The 22,442-nt window shown below is 38.7% G+C and overlaps 1 long non-coding RNA gene across 1 annotated transcript; it reads right to left on the bottom strand.

Annotated features, from left to right (window-relative positions):
• Positions 1–1,250: 1,250 nt before the first annotated feature.
• LOC129739770 (uncharacterized) lies at positions 1,251–9,635 on the bottom strand. Its single transcript, XR_008735962.1, has 6 exons — positions 9,352–9,635; positions 9,098–9,276; positions 8,746–8,917; positions 2,488–2,683; positions 1,906–2,218; positions 1,251–1,837 (listed from the first exon to the last, which is right to left on the bottom strand). It is a non-coding gene; the product is annotated as an uncharacterized LOC129739770 (long non-coding RNA).
• Positions 9,636–22,442: the final 12,807 nt, after the last annotated feature.

Raw genomic sequence — 22,442 nt, 5'->3', positions numbered from 1 at the left:
GACTACTGTTTGAAGAGTGCAAATTATCAAATACATAAATTATTGTTTGTAAATCGCAAAGTTGATTTAGAGGTAATATATTGTGTGACCTGTTAGAATAGATTAGATTGGTTGGATAGAGTAGGGGAAGATTAAAGATAGTCTTTAGGCATCGGTTTTGTAGGGATTGTAGACGTGACAAAAGGGACAGAGATGCCCTTCCCCATATGGCGATCAAATAATATAAATGAGAATGTATGAAGGCAAAATAGAATTTTAGCAGAACGTGGCGTGGGACGAATGCTTTGACCCTCCATAAGATTCCGCTATAAGATGAGATCTTTTTTTGTAAATTTTCAATGTGATTGTTCCATGACAGAGTTTCATCCAGAGTTATACCCAAATATTTGAAGTTGTTCACTCTTTCGATCGCGATTTCGGTGATTTTGGGATTATTATGAGGTTCAATTTTTTTTCGATAAGAGTGGAAGATCATATACTTTGTTTTGGTGAGGTTGAGAGTCAAAAGGTTTGTGGAAAAGTATTTATGGAGAACTTCTAAATCTTCTTCCATAAGCATGGTAACACTATTTGGACAGGTGCCAGAGTAAAAAAGAGCTGTATCATCGGCAAATAGACGGGGAACACCATGCAGAGGTAGCTTGCTGATATCGTTTATGTACAATAAGAATAAGAGAGGCCCTATCCCAGACAGGAAAAATCGCCCGAAATCGGCCCGATTTTTGTCCGTACATCTGCTCGATCGGTCCGAAATCTTATAAGATATCGGGCCGAGTTTAGTACAAAATCGCGCGAAAATGAAACACTTTTTCGGACGACGATAAGTTTTTTCAACCAGTTCGAGCAGATCAAATGTCAAAACAAGCGAACCGTTTCCGGACCGAAACCGAACGATTTTTGAACCGTTTCTGGACCGATTGCCATAGCGTCCTTCCGAAAAAAGGACCGATTTCGGACCGAAACCGAACAAATTTTCGAACCGATTCTGGGTCGATTGCCATAGCATCCATCCGGAAAAAGGACCGATTTCGGACCGAATCCGAACGGTTTTTCGAACCGTTTCTGGGCCGATTGCCATAGCGTCCATCCGAAAAAAAGGACCGATTTCGGACCGAAACCGAACGGTTTTTCAAACCGTTTCTGGGCCGATTAGCATTGTTGCCATTCATTCAGATTTTTCGGTTTTTCTTCAAAAAGTAAGATATATTAATTTATTTGTTTTTTTTTTTTTTATTTTTCTCCTAATTTGCTTTAAATCATAACTAGTATTAAACATGACTGTTTCATTATAATAAAATAATAGAAAGTAATAACAATTTTTCCTGGTTTAACGTTTGAAATATTTAAACAAAATTGAACCTTTTAAGACCGAGTGAACGTTCATTTTGGAAATTTTCTAACGCAGTCATGCTACAATCCTATTTGCCTACAGTTTTTTACATATTCTATTAAATAAACCTGTTATTTCCACTAGGAGGTCATTTTAGGCCTTGGTTTCCTACTATTTTACCGAGTTTCAATTTAACAATTTATTGTTAACGTCAAACTGTTTAAACGAACTTCTAATAAACTAATTGAAACGGTTGACGCTAACTGCTTTCATCAAGATGAGTATCCGGAGTGTTGTTGATCCTGCTGCCAAGATGATTGCTGTCGTTGTGGTTGTTGCGTGGCCGGCTTCTCGGTCAGTTCAGCCCAACGCCTTCCCAAATTCTATGAACAGCTGTGCCCACCGGCAAATCGTCATCGTTGAACATTTCAAAGTTGTCAAAGGTTAGCAGGACGTTCATTAAAGAAGTCCTCCTGTGATGTGTAGATATTGAAGGATAAAATGCACCTACGGATACAAAAGGAAAAAAAAATTCAAATCATTCAAAATCGATAAAATGGAGTAGCAGCAAATACCTCCATCTTCTCCAACACGGGGAAAACTCCTTCATTAATTTCTTAGCCTTCTACTCCTTCTTGGCTTGTTCTTTTACCTCTCCGAACCGTTGTTGCTCCTATAGGACTGTTGCAGCATTGGTTCAGCTGAAGATTCCGAAACCAGGCCTCAGATCGACTCGTAACCAACCGGTGAATAAAAATAATTTTTCGAACCTAGCCACTGGCCGCTACTATCGAACTGAGATTTGCCCACGCAACTCATGGATTCATTGAGGCTACTGTTCTCCATGTTGCACTTATTATCGTTCGGTAAAAAACTCCTTTTGTCAACCTAAAAAGACAAATTGAAATATATTTAGGAAAATTGAAATTTTTGAAATCTTTTTCCAAATTCTACTTTACAATGTACTGTAAACAAAAGTGCACCAAATTTATTACTTATTTAAATAGTATTGTACACTGAACTCGTTAGCTATCCTAATTTTATTAAAAATTAATTAATAAGTAATTTAAAATGTAAAAATAAAAATATTTTATGATCAAATTTTCAAAATTATTTTTAACGATATTAAAAACTAAGTAAATCTCCATTATACTTACACGAACACGGACAAGTTGCGATTCAAACAGAGTCGGAGGGCAGCTCGTGGGGCCATCTCAGAATAACGAACAGTTGTTTAAAATAACGCTGGTCAGTCGAAACCAGATTGCTTAATAATGGCTACTCAGGCGTGATAAAAATTGCGATGACATTTACTACCAGTGACCGACTTTGTTGTACAAGTCAAAAGCAGACCTAAAAGAAAAAAATTTATCATCATTAATTTTACATTTATTATCAAAAAAGGTCAGGTATCACACACAGGAAAAAAGTTATAAATGTGACGATATTGGGGTGTGGTGCTTTTTCCACTTTAGAATGAATCAGTTCAGTTAAAGGTATTAAAATCATCCCTGGAAGCAATCGCTTCTTACGAGAGGAAAATTGAGTATCAAACGAAAAAGTACCCCCTCATACAAGAGGATTTGTAAAGTTAGGAAGGAAGGAAAGAAAGAAGAAACAGCATGCCAAAAACTTCTGACACAGCTCCTTAAAATCGACCAACTTGACTTAAAATTACCTGTTCGAGATTTGCTTCAGTGACAGATCGACTTTCAGCAGGAGTTTCTCATTGTCATGCACATTCTTCCTGCCCCAGAACGTAGCGAGAGCAACTGATTCTCCACCCGGTTGATCAACTCCCGGAAGTGAAACTTATTGTGCGGTGGAAGCGTTTCGTTGTCGGCAAATGTAACACAGCAGCACAGGAGTGAATTTAAGCCCTCGCTCAGCTGGGAGGGCGAGATGGAATTGACTGGGATTTTAAGACTGCCCTCGAGTATGTTGATGAGTTCTAGGATGCCCTCCCAGCTGACCGTCGACTAGGGCGCCGAAGAGGAGGAAGCCGTTTCCGATAGCAGCGAACTGAAATAACTGTAATATCCTCATAGACTGGAATTGAAACTCACCTCACCTTCCGTTTTCGTCCGATAAGGCTTCGGAGGACAGATCAACTTTAAGACCTAGAGTCAAATGATAACGGATAAATTCCTGTTACTCACCTAGCCAACGAATGTATGTCATAAGTTCAAATAAAACGGCTTGTACTTAACGTATCTTTCGAGAATTTGCAGGAAGATAGGTTTCGTAGAAACAGCCGGACGCCTTAGCCGCCTGAAATAGTGTCGATCACCATAAGAGTGAAGAAGTCGAAAACCAGAATCGCTACAAAACGTTCGTAGATATCTGAAAACTATTGAGGTGCTGAGCCGTAAGTTTTCTCTAGTTCTATCATAGTTTGATCAGCAGGACAGGCTATTCATTCATGGAAAAATACTAGTTTCAATTGAAAGTAGTTCGTTACATTTTTAAATTGATGCAAAGTTTAAAAAAGGCAATAGTACATTACACGTAAATTTACTTTTTTTATACGTTGTGAGTAATTCTTGAAAAATTCATTTTAATCATAAACAATATCATTATACCTATATAAACTTCAGCTAAACCAATCAATTTTTGAACAAGTATGAAGTTCGTGGCGGTTGGTACATGTTTTTCCCCATAAATTTGTTCTAATCCATTTACAATGGAGTGCAAAAGATTTCAAATTTAGTTTATAGTTACTTACATACGTTTTTCATAATTCTCTGTAAAGCATCGAAGGGTACATTACTTCTGCCTAGGTGTTTAATGACCTCAAATAGCAATCCTCGTGTTCCCTGTTGAATTCGGATCATAAGCAGGAAGCTGATCTTTAAGTCCAACTAATGTGTGCAATAATTATTTAGTTAAGTTATTGGGAAGAAAACTTATATAAAATTACCTGAAACATGACCACTAGATTCAATTTCTTTCCTTTACTCTAATCTCAATTTGACTAATTTGAATAGGTATTTTTTCAAAACATAATTAGCATAACAATGTTCACAAACTATCAACAGAGTATCTATAAATAACAGGTAAGCTTTAAGGCTACGTTTATATTGAAATCACTTTTTAGATCAGCTCGTATAATGAATTAAAATTTTTGAAAAATTAATTTTTTTAGATTAATTAAAATTTTTATAAAAGATAGATTTTATTACAAATAAAAATAAAAATTTTCTTATACAATCAATTAATGTTTTTACCACTACTTCATAGCAATCTATTTTAATCTTCTCAATTACGAAACATTTTATTGGAGCGGAATGGCATACCGATTATTTTTGTTTACTCTGCATGTTGCTGTTCATCTTTTAAAAGCTCATAAGGATGCCAGGCGCCAGGTGTTGGAGAGAAAAAAGTTGAAGAGGTTGTGTATAAGACACGACCGCCAGGTAAACGTAGAATTACGAAGCAAGTGTATTCAATCTCTTTCTTGAAAAGTTTAGTGGCCCTGAAAAGGACTTTTTAATGTAGTTTGTGGTCCAGAAAAGGACCGTTTTCTGATGGTTGTTATATTTTCAGTGGCGGTCTTCGGTGTTCGCAAATAGAAATCGTTAGACGAGCTTGGTTGTACCCTGGATTTTTTGCTTCTAAGGCGAAAACATGAAAATATTGGACGATTACGATAAAAACATAAAAGCAACGAAAAACCCCTACGAAACAACCAAAGAACCCATCGTGTTCGACAGGCTGGAAAGTTTTAAAAGGCCGACAACTGCGACGTGTTAGTCTCATTTCTTCGTAGCGCATTTTCCCGTCGTGTGGCCGCAGTAAGCGACGGTATCTGTTTGTGGTATTATCACAGTCAACCTTATTTTAGAGAGATGGAGAAAGAAATTACCGGCTTGTGCAAACTTACACCGTGGAAACATTTCAAAATTTATTGAAAAGTTGAAAAACAGCTTGTTGCGCTTCGGTCTGAGTCGGCCCTTCGAGAGTTATCTCGACAATTCCCAGCGCACGTCCTCTGACTCAAATCATTTTGCTTGCTGCTTTGTCGCATAACAAAAAACGTCGCCGCTTACTGCGACCACACGGGAGAACGCCCAACGAACGAATGAAGTTCACGTCGCATGGTGGCTGGCTTTTTAAAACCTTCCAGCTTGTCCAACACGTTAAGTTTTTTGTTTGTTTCGCAGGGGTTTTTAGTTGCTGTCGCAAATTTTCTTTTCGTTCCTCTCGTTTCCTCCTATCATGCTGTTTATTTCTGTACTGTCGAGGAACTGCTGACTGAAATTGTTGTGAATTTTGCAATGATGCGTTTGTGTGTGTGTGTGTTTGTGTGTGTGTGTGTGTGTGTGTGTGTGTGTGTGTGTGTGTGTGTGTGTGTGTGTGTGTGTGTGTGTGTGTGTGTGTGTGTGTGTGTGTGTGTGTGTGTGTGTGAGTATGCGTCGCTTGGAGTGTGTATGTTGGTTTGTATGCGTCATCTTTTTCTGGCGAAATAAAGATTCTTTTCGTCAGAAAAAAAAATTTTTTCGTCAGAAATTGACAATTTTGCCCCAAATCAACGCACGTTGCCAAAATACATGCATTGCAAACATGAAAATTTCCCGGTTATGTTCCGAACTTCCCGGTTTCCCGGGGACGCGATGAAATTCCATGGTACTTCCCCGTTTTTCCGGTTCGCTGGCAACCCTGTATAATTGCTGCGTTGTGTAAACTTTGAGCGTGTGGGAGAAGTATGGTGTGTGCTGATTATGACACGCAATAATCATTACACACTGCACACACCATAAGCTTCACAAAACACACGCACATTGATTACACAACACATCTCACAATACACAACATCGAAGTTATTCAAAGTGGGCAGGAATAACATTCGCTTCCTTTATCTCTCTCGAGGCCCTCCTCCACTGGAGCTCTCCACAACTGGTCGGCTCAGCAGCCGCTGATCGTCTCCGCTGCTGGCTGGTCCATGCTGCTGCACTAGTGAACAGAACTGCTAATCGATATCGGTGTAGGATTACCACTGGTGGGGTCCAAACACCGATCGAAAGAGCAGCGAACTCTGTTCACCTCGACGCGCAAAGCGAAACTGAAACCGAGTTGACTAAAGAGCCCTTTGTTTTATACCTCTCGTAAGAAAGGAAAACAAAAACCCATCAAAGCAGGCGTTGGTGATGACGTCATAATCCTTTAGATAGGATGTCTTTGAAAGAGGCGTTTTTCGTGACGCAAGATCCGTTCGCTAATTTCAATTTGCCCCCCTATAGTGTTGCCGTAAGACGTAATTCTACGTCAAAATCTTGGCAACTAAGAAAAAAGTTTTCGGTAGACATTATGTTTGCGAGTTAAGAATCATATTTTCACATAAAAATCACTAATGCTGCAAGATACCATGCCGATTCTAAAACATAATTATCGATAAAACACCAATGTACACAAGCAAAGTTTTAGCATTCCCTGGCACTTGTTAATCGTTTTCGATTATATTCAAAACTGATTTTAAAACTCAAGATTGTGAAGTCTGGAAAATCTGTCTTCTACAAACAATCAGAACACCTGGCAGCACCTGGCATCCCAGGAGGTTCATCGGGTTGAATCCCGCCCGCGGGTTCATCCGATACTGTCAAATTTTGACGGAATCAACAGAGGTGCCAGGTCATTTTGTCAAAAATCAGGACACCGCGACAAAAAAATCAGGATTTTTCAGGACACCAGTCAGTTGACGAAAATAACATGCAGTTCTACTTAAATTGCAAAACTAAAGACGAATATAGGTGCTGAAGACGCCTAGAATTATGCTACTGAAGCGAGAATAACCTAGGCTGGCCTTCAGTTTATATCGAAAAACACCATTAAAATATCATTTGAGCCGAAGATTTTCATTGCTTTCACTGGTTAAACTATTTTATTGAAGATTTGTTTGATGTTCTCATCGTTTAACAATAAATTTAGTTATAAAAAAGATATTTTTCGAAAATCAGGACAAATCAGGACATTTTAAGGTCCATTTTTGAAAAATCAGGACAATTCAAGCATTTTTTAAAAATCAGGACGGCCTCTCGAAAATCAGGACAAATCCTGAAAAATCAGGACACCTGACACCCCTGGGAATCAACCCCATGGTAAACATTTCAAATGGTCGCAACTGAACGTCCAGTATAATTTTTTTTTTTATAATTCTAGATGATGCAAGTTAACGAATTTATTTCAATGATCGATTGATTTAAATAACGAATCTTCTTTCATATTTACTGATTAAAACACCGATAAAAGTATTTTCGGGTAAAGTTTATTGAATATGTATTTTAACCAAACGAAACTCTTTTATCCCATTTATCGGTTCTAATATATGAATAAGCCTTTTTGGAAATTTAGAACTCTCAGCGAGTGACTGTTTTGGTCTTGTTTTTTCAAAAATATTTCTGGTTTAGGTCTTGTAGTTTGTAGTTTGAATTTGGTAGTAAACTGTGCAAAATATTCTTATGAAACTTGCTGTTAAATATTGTAAGTACCAGGTTCCGATAATTTCAAATAAATTCATACGGACAAAGTTTATTATTTATTAAAATTAGATTAGCTGATTACATATGTGAATATGTCTTTTCGAATTCCTTTTTTCTACAGATGTGGTTGGAAATTGCGCTATGTTTTGTTTGTTACTGAGCAAACGAGGAAACACGTCTCAACAATGGATTCAACGAAATTATGCTCATCTTTTAGTGAGGTTCTTTAAATTTTATCATGTATTATTGTTGTAATGAACAAAAAAATAATCAAAAATCTTCATTACTCGTTGAATTATCTAAAGTTTATCCTTTTATCAAAACCTAACAGCTGACGATCGCAAAATGTTATTTATTTTACATGATATATGTTCATACTTAAAGCTTTCAGAGGTACCGATTTTAAGAGAAATGATATTTCAAGTAAAATTTCATATTTTGTAAAAAAAAATCTTGAAACGTCATTTTAGTTTTAAATAATGGAAATCGCTCCAAAACTTAATGTAATTCTATTTAAGCATTTTTGAAAACAGTGAAATTTTATCAGAATGTATGTTCATGAAAATTTATTCCTCTAAAGATTTATGCCTCCGAAAGTTTAGGTCATCAAAATTCAACACAACACGATGTTAATTCTGTTACAATCTAAATTTATGTCATATAAGATGCTTTACTTTTGTGCGTCTGATTTGGCATAAATTTACATCATTGATGATATAATTTTATGTCGAATGTGTCCATCAATTATGTCAGAGAACTTATGGCTTCAAGCGTTTCTGTTTATCTTCAGTGTAATTTTAAGTCAAATGTGATGCTTCAATTTTTTTTTAACAAAAAAATTAATAGTGTGTAGATTGGATCCACAAGAATTAAAATTTAAATCTTGCAAAAGATCAGTTTAACAAGCAAATAGTAAATAATTGTGACAACGGTACTCACCTTGCTTTCCACTATCACACCGAAAACTGATTCAAAGTAATCCAAGTGAAGCCACCACCTCTAAGCGTGTCCGGGATCTGGATCCGGATACGATGTCCGGAATGACATTCCACCAGAGCCCGTACCGTGTGGACATTTCCTTTGAAGCTTTATTTGCATTGGTCGATGTTTTCTATAGCGACGATAACGGGTTAGAAAATAATATAAATAAAACTTGATTATTTACAAATCAATCCCTCAAACATTATCGAAATTTGGATCTAGATGAGGTCTACAAGAATAAAAATTTAAACCTTAAAGAAGATCAGTTTAATAAGCAAATAGTTAATAATTGTGACAACGGTATACTTACCTTGCTTTCCACTTTGAAGTATCACGACAAAAACTAATTAAAAGTCATCCAAGTGAAGCCACCACCTCTGAGTGGGTTCGGGATTCGGATCCGGATCCGATGTCCGGGATGACATTCCACCATAGCCCGTACACACGGGACATTTCCTTGGAAGCTTTGTTTGCATGGGCTGATGTTTTCTATGGGGACGATAATGGGTTAGGAAATTATATAAATAAAACTTGATTATTTAGAATTCAATCATTCAAACATACCTTGCTTTTTATTCAATTATCGCCCGACAATGGCTTCTTCTGTAAAACGCTCAAAGCATTTCTAAACAGAAACAGCGGAAACGGCAGAAACAGACCAAATTTTACAACACAATTCACAACAAACACGCGCCAAATCGAAACACGCACTTGGATTGCTGCCATCGAAAACTGCTCGTGTTTTGTTTTGTTCATTGCAGCACTGCAAAAAATATCGTCTGTTTTCGAGCAATCGAGCAGGCTGATGGAAATCGAACCGAAAACGGATCGAATTCTAACCGCTAGAATTCGAGTGCCGCCATGTCTGTTTTGCAATCGGCCCGATTGAGCAAACGTTCCTGACAGGGATGTTGCTGCCCTGCGGGACACCGATATCTGAAACTTTTAAAGAGCTTCTTGCAGTTCCTAAACAAACAAATTGTTTACGGTTGGCCAGATAACTTCGTATCAAGTTGTTCGCAGTGCCCCTGATACCATAACACTCTAGTTTTTGAAGAAGAATTTCATGGTTGAGAGTGTCGAAGGCTTTTTTTAAGTCGAGAAAAAGTGCACCTACAATTTTTTTAGAGTCAATTTTTTCAATTACGGAGTCCAATAACTCGCAGATAGCTGTTAGGGTACTCGACCCAGATTTAAATCCATATTGGAGATTATACAACACATTGTTGCAGTTCAGAAAACAATTAATTCTGTGTATTAATAATTTTTCAAATACCTTGCTCACGACGCTAAGTGTTGATATGGGGCGGTAGTTGTTCACCTCAAGGATGTCACCTGATTTAAAGATTGGAGTCACTTTAGCTGTTTTTAGGCATTCTGGATAGATGCCAGACTCTAACATTTTGTTAAAACATTTAGCAAGAATGCTTGAAAATGACAAATGGTGGATTTTGAGTAAAAGCGTAGGTATGTTATCGGGACCATTGCTTTTTTTATTTTTAAGAGATTTTATAACTGTGATAACCTCATTAGCAGTTGCTGGGTGTAAAAATAGAGAGTTTGACACACGATCAATATTCGCTAAACTGTTATATGTTGGATCCACGATTATTTTATTTGCAAGAGTTTTCCCGACGTTGGTGAAATAGTGATTAAATGTCTGACATACTTCATTTTGATCTTCTATAATCATATTATTAACTTTCAAGTTTATCTCAGAGTTAGTATGAGATCTACCTAGCATTGAATTAATGTTTTTCCAGATTTTTGAATGAGGTGTGTTGTTCAAAATATTTGCGTAATAGTTCTTTTTACAGTTTCTCTTGGTAACTTCAACTTTCTTGGAGATATGGTTAAGCATTTCTCTTAAGTGAGCATCTTCAGGATTCCTTTTCACTCTTTTGATATAATTGTGTTTTATTTTTATCAACGTCCAGAGGTCAAAAGACATCCACGGACAGTAATTACCCTTGAGCTTCACTGACTTAGTCACTTTTTTGGAGCAAGTAGTAAGCAAAGAGTTATAAGTTGCCACAATATTTTGAATACATGTGCTAGCATCTTCAATTTCACCAATCTCTCTCAAATAATTCCCAAATTTTTCGTTTAGTTCTAAATGATTTATAATGGTTTTGCTCAATTGTATCTGTTGCTTGTCTGATTTCAAATCAAAGGTAGTAATTACTTGGAGATGATCGCTTAGATCTGTATGAATCGTGTCGTTTTTCAAATTAGATGCATTCGAATACTTACATACTACATGGTCTAAAATATTCTCACCTTCCGGTGAAGTTTACTTTTGCCAAATGAAGAGTTTTGATAAAAAAAAAAATCAAATCTATCTTCATTTATGCTGATCAAGACGAACATGAATCCTATAAAAGGAACTTTGTCCAATCGTTTGCGAGCCAGGTTCTGAAACTTTTCAATCGTCAACAACTCTATTTTTAAATTCCCTCATCTGAATTGTTTTGATATAACGCAATGTACTCTAAAACTACTGTTTTGGAAAAACTCATTGACTTTTTGGAAATCAAGCACATCCCAAATCTACCACAACCCGATCAGAAGAGAAAAACTAAATTATATCAAGATGAGATATTTTGATATTCAATTTTTTCCTATCTGGATTAGTTATAATTTAGTACTCGTAGGATGTTAAAATATCTCAAATAATATCAAAAAGTCTATGCAACCATAACTAAATCATATCAACCGTTGTTATAATTTAAACAAAATTATAACTCATCCAGATAGGATATACAAACTAAAAATCTTATTGGATTTGTATGCAAAAAAGATGGCGATAAAAGATGAGAATTGAGCTCATCACTTTTCCAATCCCATCCCATCCTACCAGTTGTGCGTCCTTGCTTACTACTCTACCTGAGCTTCATAGAAGTTAGTTGTTTATTTTCGTACTGATTCTGCATAGCTCGATCCTGGCTGCTTGTTTATAGGGATGGCGCGCAAAGACAGGCAGCCGTTCGCGTTCCATAGAATTGGCCAATGGGAATTCACATAAGTGTACCTGATGAATTGGAATTTTGATGGATCGGTCCGATCGGGAACGGACAGTTGGAATTCTCAAAGGGAATCGTGCGCACGGGAATCAGGCAGTCGTTTGTGTGGATTGAAACTGGACAATGGGAATTTCTATACGTTTACTTGAAGAATTTGAATCGGACTATTGGAATTTAAAAGGGATGCGTGCGGACGGGCAGGCAGTCGACTTCGAGTGTCGTTCAGATGAATGGAATACATTGAAAGTTTACCTGATGCATTGAAAATAGAATGAATTGGAATAGGATTATCAGGATTTGAGAAGAAATACTAGATGTACCTACTGAAATGAACGTTTCGAAAATCCAATAGCCACTTTTATACCAGGCAGATCAAAACAGAGAAAAACAACAGCCCCCAGTCTTTTTCTTTCGACTCATACTTCTAAATAAAAGTAAACAGGTTGATTATAGTACTAGATTGAATATAAATACTTAAGCTTTGAAAATTTAAATGAAACGATGCCTCAAAAATTATTATTTGCATTCATATGGGTAATCGATTAATTTCAACTTAAAGCTTCCAAAAATGCGTTTGAAAAAATTGTTTTATCAAAAGTAGATATAATTCTGTTTTAGAAAAAACATAAACAACAAATCTCATTTCAAAACTATAACTGAATCAGATATAAATATCTCGCTGAGATAGGTTTGAGTAACGATTTTGATATGCTCTTCTGATCGGGTATGTAAAATACAATGCCTTGCCTTAAGGGGGGGTAGGGTCTAACGGGTAAAAAAAAACACCATTTTCACGATTTTTTTCTAGAGCTATCGTTCAACTAAATGTATTCAAATTTTTTGCATTATACAAAGCATTGTTAAAAGAACATTTACTAATTTTTTCGTAGAAAAATATTGAAAAATGAGCCGGTGACGAAGCCCTTTCGAGGATGCCTTTTAGAAAACAGGATTTGCGGTGGACACTGTATCTCAGCACAGAATCATCTGAAATAAAAAAGTCCGAGCAAAATATTTTTAAAAGATGTTTTTCTGGACCCCAACGTTTTTATTTAACTTAAAAAAAAATTTATGAAATTTTTGTGGCTGTTTGAAGTCAAAACTACGATTTTTCACGAAGAAATCCGCCATTTTTTATCTATAAAATCTCCCTAAAGTAAAAAAAATAAAAAAGAAAAACGTTGGGGTCTGGTATTTTATATGTAGAAAATATGTTCCAAATTTGAAAAGAATCAGATAAGTAGTTTTCAAATGACGATGTCCACGGACTTTAAAAATGTGCTTTCGAGAAAAACGCGTTTGAAGTTTTTGCTCTTGCTTTCTTGCAGTATTAGATAGGAGGAGATAAAGGCCTATAATTTCTACAGTTTTGCTTCAACTGACTTGAAAATTTGACACATCATTCTTGAAATGTTTTACAATAAGAAAATAAAAAAATAAAAAAAATCGATTTTTTGAAAGTGTTAGACCCTACCCCCCCTTAAAGAGTGATACAATCAAATTAGTATTTATCCTGTTAAAGAAATCTTTCCCAATACACTTGTCAAATCGAGATTCTGTAAAATTTGAAAAGAGTTGTATTTAGTTGCTGTTAAGGTCCGTACTTTGTTAAATCAACATTTTTATGATATAACTAAAGTTCGTCGAAATAATTATTCTTTTAAATATCAAAAGCTTACGACCGTTACTTTTTTTCAACAATTCCATTCTGGAGTTTTTCCTTGTTTGTCTATAAAATTTTTCTAAGAAGAAAATCCCTTGAATACATACATAAGTTGGGAGAGATAATTAATTTCGTATTGGATAATATTTCTACTATTTTTCAAATAGAGCGCAATATGGAAGAATATGCGAGTGGCAAAATTGCTTTATTAAGATGAGTCTATACTCGATGCTAGATCACACCGAGTATAGATTCAAAAGTTTTTCTACAGCGTTTTCAAAAATCTATTTTTTTTAATACTCCAGAACAATTTGTTCTTGTGGCCCGCCAGCCAATAATTTTCCTGAAATTTGGCCCGCCAGTTGAAAATGTTGGCCACCCATGGTCTAGAAATTAGTCATGCAATACTTCGCTAGGCACCAGCAGTGATATCAATTGAATTCATTGTTTTTCAATGCCGAAAGACATATTCATGTTAAACAGCTAATTACTTTTTTGTCTAATAAGATACGAAGTTACGGTCTTCCACAAAGTTGTTCAGCGAAAAATTTCATTTCAAGTATTTTTAATTGGGGCAAAAAGCATCAGCTGGCTCGATTCCACAGAAGAAACAAAAACTATATCGATTTTTCAGTACAATACATTCAATTTTCCCATACGAACCTTAAAGTTCAAATTTACTCATGTTAACGTTACTTAAAATTTCTGCAGAAAAAACATGGATGATTTTTGGACCAAAACAAAGCTTTTTAGACAGGGTTTGGTAAATTCAAAATTACCTCAAATCGACTCAGTCTATTGTTCGATTATTTTGCTGTTTTTAACCGAAAAAGTTTTCTTTCTTGCCAAATCACTAAACTAGGCCTTGTAAATCTTCAAACGAAATCAGAGCCAAAAAGTATTTAGGGATGACCGTTCCAAACTCAGAAGGAAAACTATTTTCCTTAGTCACCCAGATTCCGTAGCTGTTTGATTTATCTTTGTAGCATTATTCCTTAGTCTTAGTTGCATTGCATCACGCAAAAAGTTGAGGCTTGGAACGAAAGCCAGCAGCAAATATACCGACCCAGCCAATCGTACCAAAACGTAGTCCAGCTGAAGCCCAGCTTCAAAGGAAAGTGAAATTGTTGGAAAAGATGAATATTTTCTGCGGTGAGCCCCAATCGTTTCTTCGGGGGTGTTTTGTTTTTCATCTCTTAAGAAAACCTACCTACGAACCTGCATGCATATACTTTCCAGCAGTTTGGGCTGCTAGAGCTTCTACCGAAGTTCAGCTCAGGAAAAGTTGATACACAGGAAACTAGATTCGAGGTAGACCGTTGTTGGGAGAAAAGCTCTACTCTGTTTCAAGCGTATATCTGCAGCAGAAAACTGAATGGCAGTTGCTATTATTGAATGTGAGATTCATGAGTAAACATTTTTGTACGCTGAAGATGAAGAGATTTAGATCCAACTTACTGTACAACTTCAACTTCGTTAGTGGATTTAAGCAGCACGGTAAGAAAACTGGGGGTTTTAGAATCTATTTAGCCGGGACAAATTTCATATCCATCTTTTGTCACTAGTAGTTGAAACATCACGAAAGGGGAGGAGGAGGGGGATAAGAAAAAATCCAAAGCTTGCATACGACAAACTTGTATGCAATCTACCAATCTACCAATCTACCAAAAGGTGAAACAATTTGTATCTTCTACATCTTCTTCGTATCTTCTACTTGAAAGAGCAATTATTTTATTTTTTAAAGAATTTATCAAATTTTTCGATAAATACCTACTTTATTTATTTCCTCTTTCGAAATTTTTGGAAAATCGGAGGGGGTGTGACAAAAGAAGAAATTTCTTTTTATCCAGCCTTATTACTAGTAAATAGAACATGCAATTCAGTAGATTCGACACTAGATCTAAAAAAACAGCCCTTCATTTGAAATACACAAACCAGCACACTTTACAAAATAAAACACGTCCCAATCGTTAAATTAAAATTAAATATAATATCTCAACGAAACAACCAAATGAAGCTAACTGGACACAAAATGCGAACGAACGTTCGTTGCCCAACAAAACGAGCGAACAGTACCTCGCACCTCCCTCTTCTTCATTTCTCGTTCCCTTGTCCCTACCACTTTTAGACGTCAATCCATTCAGCGGGACAATTTTCGAATTTCGAACTGAAATCAAGTTTTTTCGGCATGTACCAAAAAGGAACAAATGCTTACCTTCTCTCAGAATTGATCGTACCTCAATAGTTTCAGAGTTATAGAATTATGAGATTGTCTCGCTGAATAGACGGTTCGATTTCAGGATCTCGCATTTTAAAAGAGCATACTTTTTCCGGAAAATTGATGAACCTCGGAAGTACATCAAATTTCAATAACAATTTTTTATCAAGCTTTGAAATTTGCCATACTAAGTTATATAAACTTTTTCCAGTGAATTTATATACTGGAACAAACATCATATTTGAGTTGCTTGAAGAATTTCAGGGCGATTTGATGCATTATTTGTTATATTTAAGTGTACTTAGTATGAAATTTGGCTGAAAACTCATTTTTGCATACGATCTTATCGGGCCAGTAAGTAACCAAACCGGAAATTGAAGCACAATGTAGTACCAAATGGACGTGCCCGCAGCAAGGTTCGAACGAAGTACGACGGATGCATCCTCATGGATGACGAAACGTACGTGAAGGTGGATTTTGGGCAGCTTCCTGCCCAAACATTTTATAAAGCCACTGCACACTGGTCTGCGTGATGTCCCCGGCAAGTTTAAATTCGTTTTTGCCGATAAGTTTACAAGAAAGTGTTTGATATGGCAAGGTATTAGCAGCTGAGGACGAAATACCCCGGTTTTTGTGACAAACAAGACCATGGACTCCAAGATGTAAAAGGAGGAGTGCCTGAAGTTTTTCCCAGATTTAGCAAGCTGCCACTACAGTAAAGAGGTACAGATTGGTAGAACGACTCAGGATGCGACAGAGATGAAGAGATGGTGTAACAAAATGGCCGCTGTTCAGTTCAAAATTTAATCAAAAACACATTGGAATATTTTTTTTTATTATTTTTTCTTCAAAGTGCAATAAAACAAACTTACATGTTGAGTACAAAACGTTTTTATTTCGTTTACATAGTTCCGAGATAGACCCGTTTTAATACGTCCAGATCCATGCTTTACCTTGTTGATCAAGGGTTAAAACATTCCAAGTTCCAATTTGTGTCCGTGTTTTCGTGCTAAAAGTCGTCGCCAAAGTTCCAGGTCGGTCATTTCTTTCGGATTCCGTAATAATTTTATAAATCGGGAGCAGTAGGTTGTTGGCATAAGGTCCCTATCTCGCGATATGGGGCCGCCATCTTGGATTTAGCTGACAGGAGCCACATTTCATAAATTCAGCCGCTCGCTGCGAGACAGACGCTGTTTGAGCCGCCCCTGACCTGGGGAACAGAGACGTGCGACCACCTTCTCAGTCTGCATGCGACCAAAGCATCCACCGGGAATGGGTACAGGATCTCCGCTTAGGTTACTCGCATCCCAGTCGGCACCGCGTAGAGGTTGAGATATTTGAGAGTTGTAAACAAGGTTGCCGAAATCACAGAAAAATCTGTAATTTCACAGAATTTTGAGCAAATTTTCATCACAGAATCTGTGTCACAGAACACATAATTTTAGAAATATTCTCAGATTTCACAGATTTTTAAAATTTTGTAAGTGTTTTCAAAATTTGAATTTTTGATGTCAATATAAATTTTAGATTTCTAGGTTTAGATTGGAAAAATCGGATAAGATACGTAAGGTTAATTGATTTCGCCCAAGTAAAATGTGAAATGGACCCATTTTTTCAGAGCATTCAACGAATTTCAAGGAAATAGCGTCACAGAAAACCATCACCGAATTTTTAGGTAAAATCACAGAAACTCAGGATTTTGTTTCGCCAAAACACAGAATTTTTTTTCGGCAACCTTGGTTGTGAATAAGAGGTGTTATGACTAAATAGTAAAGCTTAGATTTTTAAGAAATGGGACACTTTCTTTTTCTGATAGCTCATTTACTAATAATTGCACATTCAAAAATTTGACAGCATTTTGCTTCCTGTTAAAAGTACTGTCAGACCTATTTTTTTTTAATTTTAAATTCACGTGTTTCCGAGATATTCACAATGCAAGAGAGAAAGAAAAAATATAGTATGCACAATTTCCATTAAAATCCATCATTTTCAAATTGATAGCTGACAAAACCGTTGATTATTCAAAGAATTACTGTGTAAGAGTAGTGAAAAAGTATGCAAACACTGTTGAAAATATCCCAAAGTTCAAATCAGGCATAGGAGTGAAGCACATGATCGGCAATTACGGTTAAGGGTCATCAGGTAAATCAAGGTTCATACCAGAATTTTTAATTTAAAATAAGCGAAAAACTAAGTGTAGTTCTCTGGAATGTCCCGGAATATTTTCTCTGATAAGCTTAAAGTGTTACTGACGCATTAAAACCTGAGCTATAATAAAAAGTTTTTGCTAGTTTCAGAGCTCGTAAGCTGTATAGCCGGTACCGAGGCTATGAGACAAATGATTTTTGATAGACGACAAAACATACGAAAAACCCTATTTTAAACAAATTTCAGCGTTCGAATTCCATAACATGTCTGCTCGTGGCAAGGTCCCTACCAGATTTAAGTTTACATTTGCTGGTTAATTGGTATAAAATATAATGATTCGCCAAAATTTTGCTCCTGTGGAAAAGCAAAACAATTTTTAAAACGAAAGCTTTGGTGTACTTCCTGTGAAAAAGTACAACAATTTTTATAACGAAAGCTTTGGTTTTCGCTGCTTTAAAAGTCAAAAAAGGGTAATTTTGTATATATCCTTTGCAACCTACGATCTATACTAACCGATTATTCTTTAAGTTCAATCTTGTGATGGTTTTACTTCGTTATTGATAGATTTTTCCAGCAGAAATTCTATTTAAAAAGCTTTTAAATGACTGAAAAATAATCAAAATTTTGTTAATTTCAAAACAGCTTTTTCCACTAAATTGCCTTTAGTTTCTTCAAAAAGAGAATTATTGGACCGAAAACTAGCAGAAATTGAAGGAGGAGAATGCAGCCATCTAAAATACAGATTAGACAAAGTATAAGTAGGAAAAACTGATCAATATCAAGATTGAAAAAAAATGATCCGTTCAAATTTCTTCTTCATGAAATCAGTTGCGATATGTGCAATTGACCTCTCCCTCTGCTCAAACTCACTATCATTGGATTGCAAGTGGAAGGTAATCCCTGATCCAAAGCAATGGTAGTGATCATTTGCCAATCATAACTACAATCACCAATTCAAATTCAGCAAATATGACATATGACCTAACAAGAATCGACTGGAAAAAGTACTCGGACGCAGTTATCTCAACCATCAATTCTGTGGATGTGATACCTCTGTTGGAGGTACTTTTCTTGCTCGCTTGATTCATGACAGTGCAGTTCAATCCCAAACGAAACTCATTCCAGATCCATCTGTTCGGCGAAGGTCTCCAAATCCATGGTGGGATAGTCAGTGTACTAAACTTTACGTGGACAGATCGAACGCTTCTAAAGTTTTTCGGAAACACGAAACCCTGGATAACTTCAACGCGTATTTTTCTCTTGAGCAGCAATTCAAAAACCTGGTCAAGGGGAAAAACGTGCGCATTGGCGTAATTTTGTCATGGGTTTGTCATAGGAAACATCCTTAAGCACTTTGTGGAATGTGGCACGAAGCACGCGTAATCGTTCTTCCACGAACGAAAGTGAAGAACATTCGCATAAATGGATTTTCAATTTCGCACGGAAAACCTGTCCAGATTCCACACCTGGGCAAAAAATCATCCAAAGTGTGTCTCCGAACAGATGCGATCTGGATTCCAGCTTTTCAATGGTGGAATTCTCAACTTGTTGATATTCTTGGAGCATAACATTGGTCCCGAAGATATCCAAAAGCGATGTTGTCTTGCATTCGTAAATTGATGGAGAAAATGATTTTGTTCCAATATTAATGGGTGGAAACAAATGGTCTCCTTTCAGATTCCCAATTTGGGTTTCGAAGGGGCAAAGGGACAAATGTTTGTCTTGCTTTGCTGTCTTCAGAGATACAAATGGCGTACGCAAAACGTGAGCAAATGGCTTCAGTGATTCTTGATATAAAGGGAGCTTTTGATGCAGTCTCAATAGAGGTTTTGTCAGACAAGTTGTACTCCCAGGGTCTGCCTCCACTATTGAACAACATCTTATACAGCTTGCTTTGTGAGAAACATCTGAATTTTGTTCACGGAGATATTGCAGTGAGAAGAACCTCTTAAATGGGCCTCCCGCAGAGTTCACTTGTGGTCGGTTTCGCTGCAGCACCAGCATATGCCACTTCTGTCTGGCCCAGTGCAGTCGAACGACTTGTGACCGTTCAACAGGCACTTGAAGCACCGGTCCGGTTGCTGGGGGATGGTTATCTGACAGATAGACCATCCCACCTTTAGCCGCCCACACCTAAGTGCGGCGTTTGCTGCTGCAACCGGAAGTTTGACCAGCCCAATCTGCATACCAGATTTGGGAGGGCCATTCCGCAGACGAATCGTCATCTGGTCAGAGCAGATTTTGCACTGCTCGACCAGTGCCACCCGCAGTTCGTCTTCCGTTGTGACTTCATCCAGGTTTTTAACCCGGATGGTCACCTCCTTACAGAGGGCACGCACCTCAGCCTTGTCGCCAAGAGCTTCGGCTGCCTTAGCGGTAAGGGTCCCGCTGGAGTTTCCAGCACCACGCTTCAGTTCGAGGATCATCTCGCCGGTGCGTGTCCGACGGATCCTCCGAGCTTTCTCGCCTAGATCGGCGAGATCTTCGTTCGTACGCATATGTCGCAAGACATCTGCGTACGTGCCCTCAGGTGCTTTGACGACAATCGCCTCGCCCCTCTCCCTGACGCGACGTTTGCGTCGTTGGGGTTGGGGTTTGGCTTTTCCCGTCTCCGTACCTTTGGGCCTTCCCCTTTTGCGCGATACCGTCTGCCACCCGGTATTCGCGCTCTTCGGCTCATCTGCCTTTTCGGCAGGGCCTTCCGCCCGCTTGGAAGCGCTGGCCGCAGGATCCTGCCGGACAGACGGATCCTCCGCTCTTTTCTTAGGGTCACCGGGTCTGGGTTCCCCGGGAGACCCTCTCTTACGTTTGCTGTTGCCAGCAAACGCAAGGCTGCCCTCTGTTTGGGTAAAGGCATTGACCTTCTTCGGGCGGATGGTGTCCGCCCTCAGAGGGGTCACTGCCGGCCCTCGCTCTTTTGGTCTAGCGGCCTCGGGCTCCGCAAGACGTTCCACCACAGCTTTGTTGGCTGCGATGAAAAGCTGCATCACCCTGGCTAGCTTCTCGCGTATTTCCTTGTGGATGTTGGACTTCCCTTTCACACATTCCACAAGGTCAGCGATGCCAGCCATGGCCGTGACCAACTCTACTGGAGCTCCCGGATCTTGGAGTTCCGGGGAGCTCAGTAGGTCTTCCAACGCTTCCTGTACGTGATCGTACGGGTCCACTCGCACATCGCTCGGTGTTTCCACCGACGTTGCCGTCGGGTCCACCGGGTTGGCAGGTTGCCTAACCGGCGAACGCCTAAGGCCACTCCCGCCGAACGGATTCGAGCTCTCGCCTTTATCCGTTCCGTCCTTTTTCGTTTCTTTTAACATTTTTTCGCATATTTAATCCCACGAGTAATCAGGTAACGAACGGTCCACTGCGCCAGTGACCTGCTTAGCGCAGCAAGGACTGGGATACTGTGGGGTGTGTCCCGGTGCCCCACAGGCAACCGTTAGAGACTGGCGTGACTTAACGACCCGCCAGCCTTCCAGGTACATCGGCACGGTTAGCTTCACACCTTCACCAATGGAGTCGGTTTCCGATAGTAATTCCATTGTCGTAATCAAAATTCGTTAGCGAGGGTCTTCATAAAGGGGGGGGGGGGGGGGGGTTGTATTTCTCTCGGCCGTACATCTGCATAAAGCAGACACGTTTCCACTCTGCACCACGGGGAGGTGGAACTACGTCGCAGAGCACGTGTAACAGGATCTACTGTACATCTCATCTGTACAGACCTTTACAAGATACTTTAGACAGATTGTCAACCTGCTCTGCGACGTAGTTCCACCTCCCCGTGGTGCAGAGTGGAAACGTGTCTGCAAGTCTGGCGTATTGCAGATGTACGGCCAAGAAAACTACACCAAATCCACTAGAGGCTGTCGAAGGGTCTGCCAAACCCACGCGGAAGAAGTGGTGCACCCGGGTACTTAGGTACCAGTACTTGGGTGTGTGCGTGATGGTCCAACACGTTTTCGGGGGGTCATGGCCCTGATATGCGGACGTGACCGGAGGGAGAGCGATCGCCAACACGTTTTGCGCTTCGGTGGGTATAGACCCGATTCGCAAAACAAGTAGATGCGCAAAGTGGTGGCCAATGGTGGGCCGATCACTTAGGGACGTGTTTACACATCAGTGTCCGAGAGGCGACACGCGTTTCGGGAATTGTTGCGCCCGAACCGCGAGTGTGACCTGAACCTGATGAGGGCGTTCTATAGCTCGATCTGCGCCGTCGGTCATGCGCCCGACTTGAAGATCGGGTAGTTGCGCTGAGTGGTGACTTAAGTCAACACTATTTGTGAGTTCGGAGGAGTCTGAGTCCTACACGTGGCTTAGGGGGCTTACCCCTCCTACTCGCGTGATTGAACAGAGAAAGTGTCGTCGACAACTCGCTTTGTGCTTATGGATCTTGGACTGGATTCACAAAGTTAGTAGTTGCGCTGCGTGGGGATGTCGATGAGATGTCGGGTCCTAACTCGTCAGAGGAGGGGTTGCGCATCGAGTTGTGTTAGAATGAGGTGTTGCTGATAGAGGATTCGGAAACGAGTATTGCCTTGGAGCGCACTATCTCGAATTGACCTCCCACTATTGAAGTAAACAGTTCGAGGTGGGAACAAAG

This window comes from Uranotaenia lowii, chromosome 1 (genome assembly GCF_029784155.1).
Source record: "Uranotaenia lowii strain MFRU-FL chromosome 1, ASM2978415v1, whole genome shotgun sequence".
In the NCBI taxonomy this organism is placed as follows: Eukaryota; Metazoa; Arthropoda; class Insecta; order Diptera; family Culicidae; genus Uranotaenia; species Uranotaenia lowii.
Note: the sequence above shows the minus strand (reverse complement) of the source record. Positions and strands in the feature narration are given on the sequence as shown.